The sequence below is a fragment of the Agelaius phoeniceus genome, chromosome 2 (assembly GCF_051311805.1).
Source record: "Agelaius phoeniceus isolate bAgePho1 chromosome 2, bAgePho1.hap1, whole genome shotgun sequence".
Lineage (NCBI taxonomy): Eukaryota > Metazoa > Chordata > Aves > Passeriformes > Icteridae > Agelaius > Agelaius phoeniceus.
Genome location: NC_135266.1, coordinates 117,592,088 through 117,598,207, shown reverse-complemented (window position 1 = coordinate 117,598,207; position 6,120 = coordinate 117,592,088). Strand labels below are relative to the sequence as shown.

At 59.5% G+C, this 6,120-nt stretch overlaps 1 protein-coding gene and 1 long non-coding RNA gene across 2 annotated transcripts in view; one reads left to right on the top strand and one right to left on the bottom strand.

Moving 5' to 3' along the window:
- Positions 1-6,120, top strand: part of LOC129117577 (uncharacterized) — a 444,593-nt gene that overhangs the window by 136,590 nt on the left and 301,883 nt on the right. The window lies entirely within an intron of this gene.
- Positions 1-6,120, bottom strand: part of POLD3 (DNA polymerase delta 3, accessory subunit) — a 40,714-nt gene that overhangs the window by 6,179 nt on the left and 28,415 nt on the right. The window lies entirely within an intron of this gene.

Sequence of the window (6,120 nt, the reverse complement as noted above, 5' to 3'; positions counted from 1 at the left end):
AAACAGAGCTCCCCAGGGCCACACAGCGGGGCTGAGCTGCCCAGGTTTATCCAGGAGAGAGCCCCTGGGAGGCTTTGAGCATGACGGGGGCTCCCCGTGGTGGGAGGTGAAGGGACAGGGGCCGAGCCACCTCCTTGCCCCAGGGCTGCCTGCCTGGCTGGAGCTATGTGCAGGGAGGGAGGGAGGATGCTGCCAGAGCTCTGACCCCTCACTCGGCAGCCTGATTAGCCTAATGGCCCTGGTGTGATCTAACTGGAGCTGAGCCTGGGGCCAATTTGTGCTCATTTACCAGCAGTGGAGGCGTTTGGAGTGGTGGGGTCAGGGGAAGGCTGGGACAGAAGCAGCACGAATTCTGCTCTGCCTGGGCCAGGTGAGGCTCCTGCAGGTGTCCACGGTGTGCTGAGCCCACACAGGCTGTCCTGGGGCCATGGACCCTGAGCCCAGGCACAGACAGACCTCCTGGGCACACCCAGCTGAGTGTGCCCACACACAGAGCTCCTCTGCCATGCCCAGGGGGTTGGGGTGCTGCTGGATGCTCCTGGGTGGCCAGGAGAGACCTTTGGTGGGCAGCAGCACAGGAACCTGCATGGGCTCGGCCTCTTCTCCTAGGGAACAGTGACAGCACAAGAGGAAATGCCCTCAGGTTGCATCAGAGGAGGTTCAGGTTGGAGATTGTGAAAACTCCCTCCCCAAAAGGGCTGTCCAGGGCAGCAGTGAGTCCCCATCCCTGCAGGGACTGAAAGCTGTGTGCATGTGGCACTTGGGGACGTGGGGCAGTGGTGGTGGCCTGGGCAGGGCTGGGGGAAAGGCTGGACTGGAAGGTACCAGGGGCTTCCCCAGTGTGAACAATTCAATCACAACTCTGTGAGTCCGTGGATGTGGTCCCTGGCACCCCTCCCTCCCTGAGCAGTCCCTGCCCAGCATGTGGCACATTGCACCTCTAGAGAGCCCCAGGTTCTGAGGTGACCACAGAGCTGCCTCACCACATTTTGCCTCACTCCAAAAATGCCCTTTGTGGGATGTGGCCCTTCCACGCTCCCCTGGCACCCCCAGCTCTGCTGGCCTGTCCCAGAGCAGGGGGGCATGGCAGGGGACAGACACCGGCTCCCCTCGGCTCAGCGGGGCCAGGGAGCTCCATTTCCCCAGGGCTGGGAGCCAGCACTGCTGGGGACACGGGGCTGCGACAGCGACAGGGCCAGGCTGTGGGCGGGATGGAGCTGCGGGAACGCAGCGAGCATTCCCTGAGCGCTCCCCGCGGCGGTGTCGGTGATCCCAGCGATGCCCAGCCTCGCCAGGAGCCTGCCCTCCCCTGCGAGCCGGGCACCGCTGGGATTAACCCTTTTAATCGGATCAGCAGCCCCGGGGCAGAAGCCAGCGCCGCGCTCTCCGTGCGTCCGTGTCCGTGCGTCCGTCCGTGCGTCCGTCCGTGCGCAGGCTGGACGGGGTGGATGCGGGGACACAGCGACACCGTGCCCCGGCACTGCCGCCTCCCACCGTGCGCACATCTGCGGCTGTGGCTGCGGCTGCAGAGTGGCCACGGAAGCCTGGAATTGTTTGGGCTGGAAAAGACCTTTCCACGCTCTGCAATTCCCTGACAGGAGCGGCAGCCAGCGGGTCGGGCTGCGCTGCTGCGGGTCCTGCAGGACTCGGAGCTCCTGCTGGCCCTTGTCTGGGAGCTGCGTGTCCTGCCAGCCCTCCTGCCACCCTCTGTGTCCCTGAGCGCCCCAGATCTCCCCTGTGCTGAGACACCCTCGGTCTCTGCAGAGAGCTTTGGGCCCTGGGTCCTGTTTGGGTCCCCAGCACCAGGCAGGATGGACCTGGCTCGGCTGGAAGATATGCCAAAAGCATTCTCCCCTTCAGAAATGCTGGAACTGGGACCAAGGGAGGAAAGGAGGGGCATCCCATGCTTGGAGAAACCAGCCTTATCCTGGACACAGTCCTGAACAACCTGATGTAACTTCAGAGTTATCCCTGCCTGGAGACAGGGGTTGGACCAGGGGCCTCCCATTGGGGTCCCACCCAGCCAGAATGACCCCGTGGCTGTGGGCTCTGGGAGGGATGGCAGTCACCACTGAAAATCTTGGCTCTGCCTCTGGGGTCCCAGGGCTTCTTTACATCAGAGCCGTGCTATTTCATGCTGCATTATCAGGTTAGTCAAAACACTCCTCCAAACTATATGTCTATATAATTGCCAGCTACACTCACTTCCTTGGCCCTGCTGTTCTCCACTGCATGGGGCTTTCAGGCATGAAAAACATTCACTTTCACCTTCATATTTCCCCTTCCCTGAGGGGAAGCCACTGCCTCCCTCCTGGTGGGGCCTGCTGGAGTCCTGCTGCCCACAGGAACAGGCACTGCACCACCAGGGGAAATCCACACCAAAGAGGGGCTGGTGCTTTCCCCAATGTCCTGTGGGAAGCCCACAGCTCTGGAGGTGGTTTGCATTTTTAGGCATCTCCCAATGAACGGGATGTGTGCTCTTGTATCACCTTCCCCCAGTCAAAGGGAGGGATTTCTCCCCAAAAGGATAGGATTTCCCTTAAAATCTCTCCACAGAGACCCACTGGGCGAACGTTTCCCCTGAATCCACTCTCCTCTGCACATCCTTTTCTTTTTTTGGGACGAGAAATGGAGAAACCAGAGGATTGTCAGTGCTGCAGGGCTCACAGGCTGTTCTCGTGCCACCACAGACCTGCCTCCCCTCCAGACTAAACAGTCCTAACATTTCCTGTCTCTTCTCACATAGAAATGTGTCTGTAATCACTCTTTTCTCCTGTTCCTTCACCTTTTTGGATGCAGGAGCAGCTCAGGATGTACCTAATCTGGCAGGGTGTCCAAGCTCTGCTGGGGAAACGGGATCACATTTCCCTGTCTCCAGCTCTGTCAAAGCTCGACACCCCCAGGACGAGGGAACAAAGAAGAAATCCCTGCAGAGAGAAGCTTTGCCAGCAAGCCAGGACACTGGAAAAGGCCCCTGGCTTCCTGGAAGGTTGGTGCTGAGAAGGGGGTGATGAGAAAAGCAGGGAAGTCCTCGGAGGTGGCAGCTGGAGCCAAAGGAGGGATGGAGGAAACGCGGCTGGCATGGCACGAGCGCAGCCCCAGAGGCCTCTCCTCCTGCAGGATGCCTGGCCTGGGCCCATTCCCAAATCTGGGCATTCCAGAGGGGAGGCAGGACAGGCCCAGGGCACAAAGGAGCTGCTGGAGTGTCCCAGGGCTCTCCTGCCCCGCAGGATGAGGGAGATCCACCCTGACTGAGCCTCTGCCTGGCTTTTCCTGCTCCCCTGTTTTATGGCCATGGAAGTGTGTGGCTCCTGCAGAGATAGATCCCTGTTTGTGCAGGCTGGATAAACCCAAAACTCGATTACAACTCCTTCTCACCAGCGTTGCCAAAGGACCATGATTCAGTGCTACTTTTTTGGGTAGAAATTCATTAGTTCAGGCCCATCACAATTATCTAACTCAAGGAGCACGACAATGACCCACTGTCTAATGGTCCTTCATGGCCATTTAGCACCATCTGGGTCGTCTGATCAGGGGCTTTGCAAACAGTTGAAAATGAAGTAAGGAGGGCTGCTTGGCCCAGGCACCTCTTTTTGCCTCCCAGCTGCACGGGCAGTGCAAATAATCCTGATGGACCATTACATACAGGGACAAGGGGCAGGGAAAAAGAGCTTGGCCACATCTCTTGGCTCCTCTTCCAGCTTTGGGGGCTGAGTGGTGAGGACTGGCAGCTTCCCCAGCCCCGTGGCACCAGACCCCCCAACAGACACACACCCAGGGCTAAACCCCAGGATAACCTCAGCAATCCAGCCTCCAGCCTCCAGGCAAGGGGAAACACCAGGTATTAAACTCACAGGTCCAAAAAGGGGTGGACAAATAGGTCCCCAAGAAAACTGGCTAGATGGGAAATGTAGGCAAGTGTTCCCCCGGCACCACCTGCAATGTCAGTGTGCATCCAAATAGCCAAAAATTAGGGGTTTAATTTTTTTTAACCCCACCTGTACATACATCTGTTTTTAGCTTGGTGCTGAGTGCTGGAGGGTGCAGTTTTCCCAGGAAAACCCGGGAAAGGGGAGCTGTGCTCACTGGGGGCTGGATTTGGCAGGGGGGACCCTGCAGAGGGACCCAGGGGGCTCCTCCAAACCCCGACAGGCTTCCGGCTCCTGCTCTGTGGCAGGAAGATGGGCCCTGAAAAATGAGTGGAAATACTGCTCCCCTTCCAGGGTGCTTTTAGCACGTGCTGAGAGGTTCCACAGACACCAGCGTGGGCTCCTGCTCCTCCCCGGGGCAGAGGGGCAGCCTGGGCATGCACAGAGGGGAGCTGCACGTGGTCCTTCCCCCCACGGCTTCCCTGGAGCTCAGGAAGGGCCAGTTCCACAGGGACTGGAGGCTTTCAGTGCTTGCCCATGGCTGCATCACTGAGCCATCACCCCCTGGGCCAGGGAAAACTGCAGAGGGCTGTGCTGCCTTCCAGGATGGATTACTGGCCTTTGGAGCCGAGTGTGATTCACCAACAAGAACAAAAAGCTTGATTAGAGATGAATATAATTTGGCCCTTCATCTAAGCAGCCCCCAGCCTGTGAGGGACACCCAAAATTCCCAGGGCAAACTCTCCAGGTTGTGTTGACCTGCTAATAAGCAAGAGGTCACCGGACTGGCGTGGGATTTGTGGATCAGCCTCACCAAATGCTGGCCCAAGCTGACCCTGTTCCCCAAAAAGGGCAAGGCCAGGGTTAACCCTGATTCACCCAAAAGGATTTTGAGGAAGGTTTTGCCTTTGAAATGGCAATTTAACCCTTTCTAGTTGGTCATTTCCTCTGTGAGATCACAGAAGCTGGGTTTTCCCCAGCTCAGCTCTGGCTCCCAGCTCTTTCCTCTGGAGACTGCAGCAGCAGAGCAGCCTGATCCCTGCTCGGGGCTCCAGGACAAGCTTGGGGTGCTGCTCTCCCCCAGCCTGGGGTCCCTGTTCGGGGTGGGGCTGGCCCCTCATGGCCCTGGAGCTCTGCACCCCCAGGGAGCAGCCGTGCTCCCCACACCTGCCCTGGGGAGGGGGATAACGTCATCCACAGCTCCCTGGCACTCGAGTGGCTGCACATTCCCAGCCAGAGGAGAGGCCAGCTGGGGGAACAGTCCTGGGGGAGCCCACAGCCAAGTCTCCCAGCTGGGAACTGTGGGGAGGGCTCAGGCTCTGCTCCTCGCAGGGCCTGCGGCTTTATTCCCTTTCCCTGAGGTATGGGGAGGGAGGAGGAACCTCCTGGAGGCACAAGTCCTGGGATTTTGTCCTTCAAACACCGTGGTTAGGGAGGATGCAGTGGGGGATGCCTGTGGAAGACTTGTGGGAAATGACATCCCAGTGATCCTGTGGGATGGATTCCGTGCATGCTCCTCTCCCATGTCCTCCTCTTTTGCCCCTCTCCTTGTTTGTTTCAGTTTTTAGACATCCTGGAGCTTTTTGAGAGGCTCAGCAGAGCGTTGAGGTGGGTGACAAAGCTTTGCCCTGGGCTCTGGTCCTCACTTTGATGGCAGCAGGGCAGAGTTTGCTCCCCTTTGCAGCCCTGGTCCCTGCTGGGAGCAATGGGCTCTTGGGAAGCAGGTGCTGCTTCCTGGCTGGGTTTTCCCCCTCTAGGGAGTTTTGAAATTGCCATCCCTGGCCATGGCACTGCTCAGACTGATGGAGCCACACAACCCCTGTCACCTGGGCTCTGGCACTGCCCCACACCGTGTGACATCCCCAGGGACATCCCGGGCACACAGCCCCTGTCACCTGGGCCCTGGCACTGCCCCACACCCTCTGACATCCCCGGGGACATCCCGGGCACACAGCCCCTGTTACCTGGGGCCTGGCACTGCCCCACACCGTGTGACATCCCCGGGGACATCCTGGGCACACAGCCCCTGTCACCTGGGCCCTGGCACTGCCCCACACCCCCTGCCCATCCCCGGGGACACCCCAGGCACCACAAGGGACCCGCCGAGGGCAGGGCTGTCCCTGCGGTGACCGGGACATCACAGCCTGCATTCCCCCAGCAGCCACATTAACAGACATCTCCAAGCTGCGGGGAGCTGTCCCCTGTCCCCGGGCACGACAGGATGGGTGTCCCCAGCCCGAGCAGCCCCCCG